The 14,704-nt window shown below is 35.4% G+C and overlaps 1 protein-coding gene across 1 annotated transcript in view; it reads left to right on the top strand.

Annotated features, from left to right (window-relative positions):
* LOC136038142 (DNA-binding protein SMUBP-2-like) overlaps positions 1-14,704 on the top strand; it is a 544,983-nt gene that overhangs the window by 209,205 nt on the left and 321,074 nt on the right. The gene's annotated exons all lie outside the window — the stretch shown is intronic.

Genomic DNA, 14,704 nt, shown 5'->3' on the forward strand with positions numbered 1-14,704 from the left:
AGTTTAAAAAAAGGTAGGGTATGTTCGACCAAATTTTCACTCTTAGGCTAATAATTGAGAAGTGCCTTCGTTGTCAAACACCTTTAGTCTTCAGTTTTATAGATTATGAGCAATTGTTCGATTCTGTTGATAGAAGAGCTTTAGCAAAGGACTTATCCTTATATGGTATACTTGACATATATATTAGAGTGATTTGTGCTATATACGAGAATAATACTGCTGCGGTTAAGGTAGGAAATGAGGTTAGCAACCGGTTTTGTATTAAATCAGGAGTTAAGCAGGGTTGTGTTCTATCCCCCTTTATATGGATCATTTTGATGGACTTTGTCTTAAGGAGCATAGGAAAGGTAATTGGAGACCAAGGAATCAAATGGGGAGGAAAAACGATCCTGGACTTAGATTATGCTGATGATTTAAGCATATTAGATGAAAGTGTGAGCAAAATAAATGAATTTTTAGAGGTTTTGTGAGTTCAGGGTGCTAGAGTAGGTCTGAAAATTAAATTAATGTTAAGACGACTAAGTTACTAAGGCTAGGAATAACTGAAGACGAAAAGGTGACGCTGGGTAACGAAAAGATTGATCAGGTGGGGAGCTTCATTTACCTTGGTAGTATTATAAGTAAAGACGGTGTGAGCAGTGAAGATGTTAAAAATAGAATATAATAGGCAAGGCTCAGGTGTTTTTTTCACAGTTACAAAAAGTTTGGAAGAATGGGAAGATATGTGTGCAAACCAAGATTAGAATAGAAGCTAACGTGATGACAGTGGTCAAATATAGCTCTGAAGCATAGGCGCTCCGTAAAGCGGATTAAAATTTACTGGATATTTTCCAGAGAAATTGTTCACAGATTGTTTTGGGTACCCGGCGGACTGACCTTATTTCAAACAGTAGGCTGTACAAAAACGTGGTTCAATCCCGCTTTCTAGCGCTTTAATGAAAAAAAAGGGCTAAGATTACTAGGGCACGTTCTGCGGATGAATGATGACAGATTGCCAAAAATTGTCCATTTTGGCCATCCGTTTGGGGCTAAACGGAAAGCAGGTCGTCCTCGTCTGGGTTGGGAGGATGTCATAAATAAAGATTTAAAGGAAATGGGAACTTCCTGGGAGGGTGTAAAGAGGGAGGCCTTGAATATTTTGATTTGGAGAAGGAGCGTGCGTAGCTGTGTTGGACTCAGGTGGCTTGGTGCTGTGGTTAGTTATTAGTAGTTAGTAGTACAAGTTATATCTTTATCCTCATTTCGTACTCTTCACTACTATCATAGTTTCTAATCAATGCCATAACGTTAAGCGACATGCTAAATTGTTTGACTTATACAAATTGTCATGAAGAGTGTATGGCCCCAAAAGATGGTTCTACCAATCTTTTTTGGCAATAAAAAGCTTAGCTCACTCGTTATAGCGGTCAGAAGTGCAAAGGCAAAATATTATGCAGAAAATAGCTTTAGACAGCTATTAAGAATAGAGGGTAAACAGCTTTTTATTTTCATTTATGGTGGGGCAGTTTTTATAACTTACTTTTTTGTATCAATATTTTTATACCATTTTATTTCCTTCAGATTTATTAGAGCTTTAACCCTCACCAGATTTTAGATTAAGTTTACGATCATTTCAACTGCCTAGTTACGACACATAATTGACGAGGTTCCCTTTAAATTGCAGGTATGTCTTTGTTCGCAAGTTTATAGTAGAAGTAAACTTTTATGGGGCCCCCCCCAAAGAAAATCCTAGATCCACCTCTAATTGGCCCCCTAGTTCGCTGGAAACTTCTAGAATTACTAACTATAACCAAGAATCAACTAGTTGATGAACTTTGTTACGTCCAAATTTAGTGCTTACAATTATATCGGTTCTTGCCAAAGAGACAGAAGTATAAGCAATAAACAAATCAGAAACTTGAATACTCTGGAAATTATAACTTTGAGGATGACACCCCCCCCCCCACAGCCCACAGCGCAGGAGTCGTAAGTTACGTCCCGATGACCTATAAGGTATTTATAGAAATAGTGGTGGTAAAAATTCCGGAATGGGCTCATTTGATTGGAAATCAGATGTTCTAGCGCTCTTTTTCATCAGTCAAAGTGATCGGAGAGCACCTACTCCTCCCCACGTCATATTTTCCAATAATGCATCCAATAAAACCTTCGAGATAGCTATTTGAGCATCGCCAAGTGGTGAAAATCATGTTGTGACCAAAATGGGCCCATGATTGCACAAAGCATCCATTCATTCATACTGAAATAATATAATATAATCATGAACTGAAATATTATATTATTATAATATAATAATATAATATTCAATGAAATAATATAATCATTCATACTCAAATTCATACTGAAGGTCCCAAGGACTTCTTACTGTCCGTTTCTAGGCCGCCTTAAGCGCTTTGGCGTATACTTGAAATCCTTGTCCTGCATTGGTATCTGGGATCACTGCTTTTCCTGCGGTCAAAAGAATTTTCACTGATTTTAAGAATATGGAAATTGGAACTTGAAAGATGACTATCGTATCGACATTTTGACTGACGAATTCAGACGATTCTAACCGGACTTATTAGGAGCTACATAAACTCATTTCCAGGGGGTAGGAAGCATGAAATAGGGTTCTATAGAATTTGTTTAATCAGGCAGGAAGGATTGGGTACTTACACAGGGGGTAGGGCCCATGATAAATAAGGAAGCTCCTGAGTCTTATTTAGGCTGGGAAGAAATTAATAATAGAATACTAATTGCTCATTTTATGACTAAAAAGTTCAGGATATCAGTTATAGTAGTTTATGCCCGTTTGGAACCAATTGACAGAGAATCTAGAGACACAGATAAGTTTAACTTACAGTTTAAGGAACAAATAGACAGGGTCTCAGGTAGAAATGTGATGTTTATACTTGGAGATTTTAACGCTCAGGCTGGTAGAAATTAGTTTTAAAGCAAAACTTAGTTTCAAAGTATCATCGGCCAATTAGATGGGGATTGATGTACCAAATACCCCTAGAGACATAGTTACTGGAACCTTCTACTATGCAGAACAAACAAACGTTCAAATGGAGATGAGTTCATTTATCTAGACAACGAAAACAGGTACAAAAGTCAAGATATTTCGATCACATTGACAGCGATTGTCATCAGTAGAAATGCTAAAGTAACTAAAATTAAAATTAACATATATTATTATTATTATTATTAATTTATTACCCGTCAAAAACGGAAAAGACGGAGTATATAAAAGAAAAAGAAAAAAAAAGAAAAATTTTGTATTTTCTTTGAAGGTTCAATAAACATGGTTCATTCATAATCTTGAGATGTAAATTTTCTTCTTTAATCTTACCTAAATGCTGAATGAGCCTCCAATGAAGGTGGTAAAGCTTTCTCTGTCTTCTAATTCCAAAATGTTGAATTTACAGTTGTATTCTTGATTGGTCTCATTTCCCCATAAACATGGCGCATTTTCGCCGTATTAACTTAAACTAGAAATCCTTTTTGCAGACCACATTGCCTTTCTGTGACAAACAAATAAATGTTCGAATGGGAATAAGTCCATTTTATTTAAACAGTGATAACAGGTATAAAAATCTAGACATTTCTATCACATATACAGCGATCGTCATCGGTAGAAATATTAATGTATTAAAATTGACATATTTATACAAAACGCATAATTAACTTCCTGCTCATTAGCTAGATTTTATTTCTTTTATGAGAGAGTTCATTAAACAGGCTTCACTCAAAATCTGGAGATGTAAAGTTTTATTCTTCGGAAACGAACCAAGTATACAACTATAAATTCAACATTTTTTTTTGCAATTAGAAAACAGAGAATACTTTGCCACCTTCATTAAAGATTAATTTTGTATTTAGGTAAGATTAAAGAAGAAAAGTTACATCTCAAGACTGAACAAACCCTGTTTATTGAACTCTCTCAGAAAAGGAAAAAAAGAAGAAAAATACTGAAACGAGTAGCTCCTTACTTACAATTCATGTTACTATTTGATTATTGAGCAGACTTTTTGGATAAAATTAGATATTTTTGACAAAACTAAAACCACTATCTTATAGATTAGAAAAAAAAGAAAAGTAATGAAGCAATACGCAGCTACTACAACCTGCTGTCTTACCCGGATTTCACGAGACATGAGGATGGATGCAAGAGGGATAAAACTTTATTTAATGATACAACAAAAATAGATACAAACAAGTTAAAAAGAATACAAAAACTGAAAGTGATTTTTTCGTAACAATAAACATCGAACTTTCATAAAACTTTATTTCTGCTCGTTTTAGGTTTTATAATGGCTTTTTCTCTTTCTTTGGATTATTTTTGAACTTCAGGATTACTTTTGGATTATTATTTTTGGATATTTTAAACCTCGGATAGGGCCTGTTGGATTTGAAATTAGAAGTTATTGTGCCCTTTTTAAGAGTCAAAAGTGATTCGTTAGCAACCACTCCACGTGAGCAGCTCACGCTTATCATTTCTCCTGAAACATCCAAATTTTGTTTTGAAATAGCAATTTTGTTCAGAGTAGTTGAAGGATTATGAAGCTATGTCTTTGAGGGTGACAACCTTCCCCACATCTCTCAGGGCAAAGGTTTGTAAGTTATTTCCTGGGGAATATAAGGCTCGTATAGAAAGGATGGTCGTATATACTTCTGAGGGGGCTCATTGGATTGGTAATCAGAAGTTCTAGTACCCTTTTTAAGAGTCAAAGTGATCAGTGTGTACCCAACCCCCTCACGCGTCGTGTTTTCCCAAAATGATTCCAATAGAAATTTTGAGACATCCATTTTATTCAAAATAGTACAAAGATCATTCAACAAGGATTTTTGGGTTGATACAAGCCACCAGAGTCTATGGGCAAGGGTTCTAAGTTATGGCTGGGGCATTTAAGACTTTTATTGAAGGGATGGTTATATAAGCTTTAGAGGTGGCTCATTTGGTTTAAAATTGGAAAATGTTAGTTCTCTTTTAAGATTCAAAAATGATGGTGGCCATCTACCCCCTCCAACTACCTCTTCTCACCAAATTAGTCTTTTCACCAAACAAATCCGATCGAAATTGTAAGATAACCATTTTCTTCAAAATAGTTCAAAGAACATATAGCGATGCCTCCTAAGTTGACATAACCCCCCAGAGCCCTGGACCAAGGACTGTAAGCTATGCCCTGGGGGGATATAAAGTTATATGGAATAGGTGGTTGTACAAACTTCAGATGGGGCTCATTTGATTTGAAATTAGAAGGTATAGTACCCTTTTAAGAGTAAAAGGGATTTGAAAGCCCTCCCGTCATTTCCCAAAACACAACATCCAAGGAAAGTTTTAAGACAAAGTTTTTTCAGCATTGTTGGAAGGTTCAGTAATTATACGTTTCGAGATGCCCCCCTTCCCTGAAGCTTCAGGACAAGGGTTGAAAGTTAGGCAATTTGTTTACTGTTTATATATAGTATATGCTACTGAAAAAAAAGGTAAGAATGATTTATTTCAACTTTCCCAAAATATGAAGAGCATTAGGGTGAGTCTTTCAGGGAATGCTGAGGGGAGTGTTGAGCTCAATCAAAAAATGTTATGCGTAAAAGGGTTGTCAAAAGGGCGTAGCTCATGGATGACTGAGTATATTAATTTTTAACTTTCAGGAAATTATAATATAGATGAACAATCGACCAAAAACGCACTATTTGTAACGTTACTACAACTACCACTGCTTCTACTGCTACCACAATTACTATTACTGCTACCACAGCTATCACTAAAACTATTATTTATGTAGAGAGTACTTACTAAGGCTGAAGATATTGAAATAAACATCTGAGGAGATGTTGAGGGGAAAATTGAACTAAATCAAATCATACTATGTGCATACGGATTGCTGATACGGGCGTATCAGCAATAATATAGGAACCGCATACAGTATCAAGGGAAATTTTCGGGGTCATCGTGAGTGGGATGTTCAGTTCACCAAAAGGCAAAATGTACCTGACACTACTACTGCTACTACTGTTCCTACTACTACCACTACTACTATGATACTGGTACAATTAAGGCTACGCATATGAAGGTGAAAATTTTAAAGATTCTCTAAGGGAAATTTGAACTAAATCAAAACACACTATGTGAATGCAGATGGTCAAAAGGGCTTGACAAAATCTTGGTCAAAAGGGCTTGGTCAAAAATCTTGAGATGGTATTTCAAGAATGGATTTGTGTATTAAGTTGGAACTTTCAGAGAATACTTAAAAAGTAAAATCAATTGACAAAAAAGGAAACATATGTATGTTGCGACAAACGCTATTACAACTGCCACTTTTACTAATGTTACTACTGCTACTAAACCACCCCAACTGCTACTTCAATTGCAGCAACTTGTTAGGCTTAGATTATTTGGGTGAAAATGGCTAAAAGCGAACAACAGCAATATTTTTTGGAACGGCTTGCCGTGTTAAGGTTCAAAATTTTGTTCAGCATAGCGGAACAGTCTAGCAACTATATCTTTAGGGCTATTGGGAAGTTGAATCCCCCACATTTATACAATTTTCCCATTAGGCTTAAAAACTAAATTTTGCTTTAAAATTAAAGAAAACCAAACCACACTGTGTGTATGCTGGTTGCCAGTAAGGTATCTCAGCAAAATCCCAAGGATAACTGAGGGTATTCAGTTCAAACTTTTGTTCTTCCTTTTGTACTTTTATTACTACTTCTACTCTTAAAATTTAACAAAATCGAGAGGGTAGTGTATCCAAGTTATCTACATAAACACTAAATTAAACACAACTACTTGTGTCAAAATTTTCAAAAGAATATATGTTGTTAAAGATTGCGGAAAAATTTTGTCCAGCACACAAATAGCAGGCCAAACTATAAATTCTCAAAGAAAAATCAAGAAGATTTAAACTGTTATTTTCTTTTTCTTTGAAAAAAACCATTTCAATATAAAACAAATCGAAATTAATTTAAAAAAACTTTCCACCAATTAAGTTATTCAAAAAAAAAAGAACTTCATTAAACCAAAAATTAGCAAAAATACAATCAAATAATCTACCAAGCGTAAAACTACAACTAATCAGTATCAATAAATATATGAAACTCAAAACGAACAGAAATTACAAGAGAACCCGGTAACAACCCCAAGCTTGTTGCCTTCCGATCACTTCTGATTCTTGAAAAGGGAGCTAGAACTTTCGATTTCCAATCAAATGGGGCCTCCTCCAAAGTTCATACGATCACCTTTTCCATAAAAACGAGACACGGGTTTATGGTCAGTCTAAAGAAAAAGAAAAGAAACAAGCAAACGAATATTTCTCCCATATACAACAAGGTTATGTACACCGTAAAAACAAAAAAAAAACAGAGAAAAAAAATGAAAGACAACTAGAATCTAAAAGTAAAAGAATTTCCTCAAACGAACCAAGATGTTAATAAATGGCAACCTACATGAAATGCAAGCATGACTCCCAGGCTTTGGGAGGCTTTGTCAACCCCAAGAGGCACTGTTATATGAGTTTTGGATTATTTTGAATAAAATGGCTGTCTCAAAATTTTGGTCAGGTGCATTTGTTGAGAGGAGAGAGAGGGGGGTCTACTTACCCTTCATTATCTTATTACTCTTAAAACGGGCACTAGAACTTCCAATTTCCCATTGAACGAGTTTCCTCCGAAGAGTATATGACCACTCCTTTTAAATGGAGTGCCTCTTGGAAAAATAAATGAATAGTCAAATCAAAGACAACGCTATAGTGTTGCATTTAGTAAAGACAACTTCAATGTTGTCAATGTTTTATGTCAATGCTGTCAATGTTGTCAATGTTTAATGTCAATGTTGGCTTCAATGTTTTATTAATTTTTCCCCCCAAAGGTACAGCAAAGGCATTGAGAAAACACAGAATCATGTAGGGGGGTAACTCTCTCCTAGACTTAGATTATGCTGATGATTTAAGCATCCCAAATGAAAATTTCAGCAAAATTAGTGATTATTTGATGTTTTAGAGTTTAGGGTGCAAGATTAGGTTTGAAAATTAATGCTAAGAAGACCAAGTCGCCAAGGCTGAAATAAAGTGAAGATGAAAAGGTACCATTGGGTAACGGAAATATCTATCAAATAGGCAGCTTAAATTGCCTTGGTAGTATTATTAGTGAAGACATTGGGTGCAGTGTAAAAGTTATAAGTAAAATAGCCAAGGCTCAGAGTGTACTTTCATAGTTTAAAAAAGTTCAGACGAATAGGAAGATATGTCTGCGCAGTGAACCAAAATTGGAATTTTGGTAACTACAGTGGTGACAGTGGTCAAATGTTGTTTTGAAACATGGGCGCTCCGAAAGACGGGGGGGGGGGGTTGCTATATGTTTTACAAAAAACTGTCTACGGATTGTTTTGAATACGCGACTAACTGGTTCTATTTCAAACAGTAAGCTGCAGGAAAATTGTGATTCAATTCAGATTCCCAGGCCAATAATGATAGTAAGGTTAAGATTTTTCTGACTCGTTCTGCGAATAAGGGATGAAAGATTGCCAAAGATATTTATGTCGGCAGACTATGTAAGGAAATACTTAAAGGAAATAAAAACTATTTGTAAGGGTGTAAACTGGGAGACTTTGAACGTATTGAGACGGAGGAGAAGTGTACGTACCTGTATTGGTCTCAGGCACCTTGATGCTACAGTGAGTTGCAAGTAGTACCAGTAGTTTGATTAATGATAGTTACTTTTGACTCCTTATGCGTCCAATTGACAAATTTTTTGTGAGAAAAGTTTAACAGAGCTTGGAAGCAAAATAAAATTTAATGACATATTTGACAAACTCTTGCTCACTTCTTTAATGTCATCATTGAAATTAGACAAAATTATTTTTGTATGGCTTAATGTTAATGTTTGATAAACCTAGAAACACGCAAAATTATTTTTGGATAAGAACATTTTTCTAAAGGAAATAAACCGTGAAGCTGAAAGCTAAAATTAACAAAGTCAGGGTTTTGCAAAATTAACAAAGATGGTTTTTGCAACATATATTTGCAAAACTGGTTCAAATCAATTTCTAAGCGAAATTTTTGCACATTTGAAGAATTCAAAACCAGTGTTTTACAGAAAATAAAAATTGATACAACAAAATAGACCAGAGACAGAAAATCCCTTAAGTTGCCTTCAGGTAGGCTGTATATATATGCTGTATAAGCTGCCAAGCAGTAGCTTTTGCTGGTTTTTAAGTTTCAGAGTGGCTCTTTACTTCTACAAGAACAAATTTGTGTTTTAGAATTAATTATTAATAATTGGCTTTGGGTGGAATCCAGTTGGTAATCAAGGTTGAATTCCTGCTACTCTTAAATAAACACATTTCTTAGGCTTAGTAAAACATTGCTAAACTGCTTTTGGGACATGGGATGGTGGTGTGGTGCGTCCGGCACTGGGATTCGCTCGCTTAACTTTTAGGGTTTTCAGGTTAACTTTAAAGGCTAAACTATGTCATGGGGAGGTATTTTGAAGCACCTACCTCCACTCTCTCCCTCAAGAGGGTCCTGACCTTTTATGACCTTTAAAGATATGTGTGTTATGAAAGTGAAACAGTTGCAAAATAGATCTTCTGCTTAAATGAAGTACAACAAAATTGTTTTCACCTTCACAACTTTAAAGATAGGTTTTAAAGATATGCAAATTCATTTCCTAAATTTTGAAAAAAAAACAACATTGATATGGCTCAGAAATCTACTCAAATAACAAGAATTGCATTTTGAGAACTAAAGGCAGATAAAAAGCACCCAGTACCTGAAAATTAAGGTAAAATATTGTTTTGTCAAAATTTCAATAGGTACCTGTCATGTAGGCAAATCTCAGGGCCCTCTTGAGGGAGAAGGAGTGGAGGTGGGTACTAAAAAATACCTTCCTGAGATATACTCTAGCCTTTAGACCCATCCCTGAAAGTTTCATTTTCCTAACCTAACCCCTTTCCAAGATAGCCAAAAGTCACTTAATTAGAATTTTACAGTAACATTTGACTAAATTTGGATGTTGAAAACCTATAGTTTTTTCAATATTGTAATCAACCTAGCCTATACCAATCAGTTAAGTGCTAATACCAGCAAATCTCAACTGTATGTTCCTATATGTGTCATGTTGAAGATTAAGAGCCTGCTGTCTATGTCCAGGAAAGACATATTAGTTCAGTTATTTCTAGCCAAAGGTGACAAGGTTTTCTCTAAGCCATGGGGCATTATAAACTGAGTCCTCCAAGGCACTATTTTGGGTCTCATCATATTCCACATATATTATACATCACTGATATAGTGTATAGGACACATTTTTTTGCAGTTCATATAATTGAATTACTAATAAAGTGAACATACCACTCTGTGCCTTTTTTATGTTCTTTATGAATATTATAATAACTTCTACTGTAAAATTCCAATTTAAGTACTTTTTTACCCAACCTAACCTTATTATAAATAATTTTTGCACTGAGAAAATTTAGTATTATTTTGTTGAAAATGACTAAGAAAATAGCACTGAGAAAATGTAGTATTATTTTGTCAAAAATGACTGATAACTCACAATTTAATTGAAAATATGTCATTTTTAAGAGCTCTAAAATTTGTAGTAAAAGCAGTTATAATATTTGAAAATAACATAAAAAAGGCATCAAGTTGTATTTTCACTTTATCTGTAAGTCAATTACATGAACTACATGAAATTTACTGTGTATAAAATAGAAAACAACATCATTTTCTATGCTGATAACTCCAGACTGTTTAGACCCACAAATTCTGTAGTGTGATCTCAAAATCCAAATAAAGATACTTGAGTTCAAAACATCAAATTACAATGTCTTTCTTTTTGTTAGCAACCACCCTTATCACCAGAACACGGTGTTCTTGGTTAAACTCAAACAGCAACCAATCCTAGTTCTTGGTTAAACTCAGCACTAAAGACCAGCCCCAAAGAAAGAGGTTTAGAAGTGGCCTCTTCAAATGCACCATAACTAGGTACTCCCATTAAGTCTTTCTAAGGCTATAATCAAGCATGTTTTGGAGTTTGGTGCATGTCTGTGTCTTACCTCCCATTCTTATAAGAACAATACTAGCCTAATTGAGGAAGGAGGTATGCCATGAGGTACTTAGCTACCCTACAAGATCTCCATTACAACAATAGACTAAAGCCAACACTTGTTTTCAAATGCTGCAATGGTGACATGATGCTGACCTACAAGGATGATGCATAACCAAATAACCCTCCCTATACCAAACAGTCAAGCTTGCACTATGTAAGATGCCACTAACATAATCTGTCAAAACATCCTGTTATTGTATAATTGTATTCACAATTGCATCTTTCAAGTCCAGACTTAACAAGCAATAGAATAATAAGTGATGGTTATGAGTGGGACTGTATTCTATTCAACTACTGTTTGATTTGAATTCCATCATAGAAGTGTCTTGTTGTGAGGCTGATGTTGCTTGTCATACCCAACCATTTCAGATACTCTATCTGAAGTTGCTGTTGTGTGGTGTTGGCTTCAAGCCTCTAGAAAATAGTCATCATGGGCCATAACTACCATTTGGTCACTGTTGCTGAATGGGCTTAAATTGTAGCTATCCAGGAGACCTCTCTTACAGCAGGTTGCTAGGCCCTAATGCAGTGGTGAAATTTCACCATTTTTGATATAGAGCAGAACACATCCAGTATGTAGCCTAATTTTGTTATAAAATACAAATTCAACTAATCCAGATATCTGTTCAAGATTAGGCACTCTGAGTAGTAGGAGTCTTACTCTAGGAAAGAAATTCAAAATATACTAGTTATTACTAACAACTCACTGAAGCACCAAGCTGCCTAAGGCCAACACAGTTATCCATGGTCCTCTTCTATCTTGATCTATTAAACACCCCGCTCTATATACCCTCTCAGAAAGTTCCCATTTCCCTTAAATCTTTCCTTATGATATCCTCCCACCCTAACCAGGGACAATCTGCTTTTTGTTTGGCCCTAGACAGTTGGCAAAAAAGGACAATCTTAGGCAATATGTCATCCTTGGGGAGGTATAAAACTAAATTAAACATCACTTTTTGTGTTGGGATTAAAAATTGTTGAAAATTTTTCTTGAACATACAAATAGCAAGCCAAACTATGGAGTCTTTTAGAAAAAAAAGATACAAAAACTTTTACTTTTTTTTGATGAAAAACAGTATGTCAATAAAAACAAACAGAGATTAGTTTAAAAAGCTTTTTCTAAACAACTAGTTTTTCAAAGAAAAGTAAAGATCTCCATTAAACCAAAAAAGAGCAGAAATAAAGTCAAATAATCTCCCAATAATCTAAGTGAAATCCATAATCAAAGAAAATTACAATAAATAAACAAGTTAAACTCAAAACAAGCAAAAATTAACATGAATATGGTTGACAACCCCCATGCCTTCTCAAGACAGGAACATAATTTGCACTTTATCAAAAAACAAATCAATATAGACTGTCAGTTTGATATGCATGTACTGATATTTATTTTTGATAGTCTTGATGCTTTTTTTATTTAGTAAACTCGGAAACTAAAATAATTTTTATGCAGTTTGATTTTAGTAAAGTGCAAATTATGTTTTGGTCTTGAGAAGGCATGAAGGTTGTCAGTCCTACTCATATTAATTGTGTTGCAAGAGCAACACTTTGGTGTTGTTGTGTTTTTTTTCCTAGCCCCCTGATTTCAGCTTATTCCTAGAAAATGGTAAGAGTCTAACCTCTGCAGTTTTTATGGAAAGTGTGGACCTTAGTCTGATTTGATGAATGTGACTTTGCATTTTGGAAAGCTTCATAGAACTCTTGCCTGGGGCCGAAAATCTATTGTTTCTACCCATTTCTGTTTGTGATTTCAGCTGAGTTCATCATTTGGTTTTTGCCCTTGGAATTGTGGTAGAGAAATGGTATCAGATGTGGCTGTTAAACTTTAAAAGTTCTCTCATTGCTAAAAAATTAGAGTATATCTTTTGCTCCTTTCTAAGTGATGACATAAGAAACTTGGCCTACAGCAAAAAAGTGAACTTTTGAACTAACACAGATATATTTTTTTTTGATGGCAGTCAATAGCTCTTGATGAGCTAGTCAAAGTATATGTCATCCATTTTTGGTAGAAAAATTTCTTAATGAGATATATTAGTTTGAAAGTTTAAAGGGGTTGACAACTTCAGTAGTAAGGTACACACTGAAACCAGACATAGGCCAATACAGAAATGGTATCAGATGTGCTTCTTAAGCTTTAGAAGTCCTCTCATTGCTAAATAAATTAGAGTTTATCCTTTGCTCCTTTCTAGGTGATGAGATTAGAAACTTGGCCTACAGCAAAAAAGTCAACTTTCAAACTAAGACTGATTGAATTTTTTTTTCAATGGCAGTCAATAGCTCTTGAGGAGCTGATAAAAAAAAACAGACCAATACCAATTGTGAGATATATAGAGGAGTTTTAAGCAACAGTCCACTGTTAGCTCATAATCATCTTTGGCAATGTGGGGTTTGCAGCTTTTGCTAGTTGGTGTAGGCTACCAATTATTTGTTTCTGGTGTATTTGATGGTAAGACCAATTTGGTTCCAGTGGTAAGACATGTACGGGACTTGTAGGGAATAATCAGCTGTTAGGCTACAATCATCTCCAGTGATGAGGGTTTTGCAACTTTCCAGAGTTGGTTTACCTAGTATTTGTTTTAAGATCCTTACAGATTAGCAACTTCAGCATTTAATTGAGGGGAGGAAACAAAACCAAAGTGTTGCTCTTGCAACACTTTACTCAGCAAAACAAACAAAGGTTGCTGCAATATCTCATGTTACCCATGCAATGTAGATCTAGTTTTTGCTTGTTTTGTATTTGACTTGGCTATTTACCTTACCTTAATGCACCTGAGAGCTTTAAGGTCTTCCAGACCTGTAGTGCTCTTGAGTTAATGACTGCCAGTTGAACCTCCACTGTTCCTTCTCCCACTCTTTGTCAAGTTGGTTTTTGAAGGACTGGATGGAGGGAGCACTGACAGTTGAATCTTTCAGTTTATTCCAATGATTTATGACTCTTCTTGAAAAGAATGTTTGGCGAGTTTTAGATTGGGAGCTTGACTTTGGTAGCTTCTTGGAGTGTCCTCTTGGGTCGTGCTGGCTGGTACTGAGATTTCTGACTTTTCATTCTGTAGCTTGTAAGTAAGCATCATATCACTGCACAAGCATCAGTAAACCAGAGTGGGTAGTTTGAGGTACTTGAGGCAGTCCTCATATGAGGTTGATGCTAGACTTTTTATGCATTTTGTTGCTCGTCTCTGTACGTTTTCAATGAGCCTCACATCTTGTTGATAAGAAGGACCAGCAAGACACATGCCAAAATCAAGATGAGGTCTGACAAGAGCCTTGTATAATTTTATAAATATAGATGCCTGTCTGCTGTTGATGGTTCATTTTAGTAGTCCAAGACTGGAGCTTGCACGGGAAACAACATGCTGGACATGGCTGTGAAATTTAAGTTTATCATCAATAATGATGCCTAGATCCCTTTCTTCTGTTCTGTTCTTTAGTTGCTCTCTTACTTTGGTGGTGGGGCTGTAGATTGTGTAGTTTGCCATTGGGTTATTGGGTCCAAGGTGTAATACACAGCACTTTCCTGCATTAAAGTGGAGAAGCCAGTCATGGGTCCAAACTTGTAACTTATCTATGTTGTGCTGGATACTCTGAGGGCATGCAATACCAAAGAGTTTGGCATCATCAG

Source organism: Artemia franciscana, chromosome 17 (assembly GCF_032884065.1).
Source record: "Artemia franciscana chromosome 17, ASM3288406v1, whole genome shotgun sequence".
In the NCBI taxonomy this organism is placed as follows: Eukaryota; Metazoa; Arthropoda; class Branchiopoda; order Anostraca; family Artemiidae; genus Artemia; species Artemia franciscana.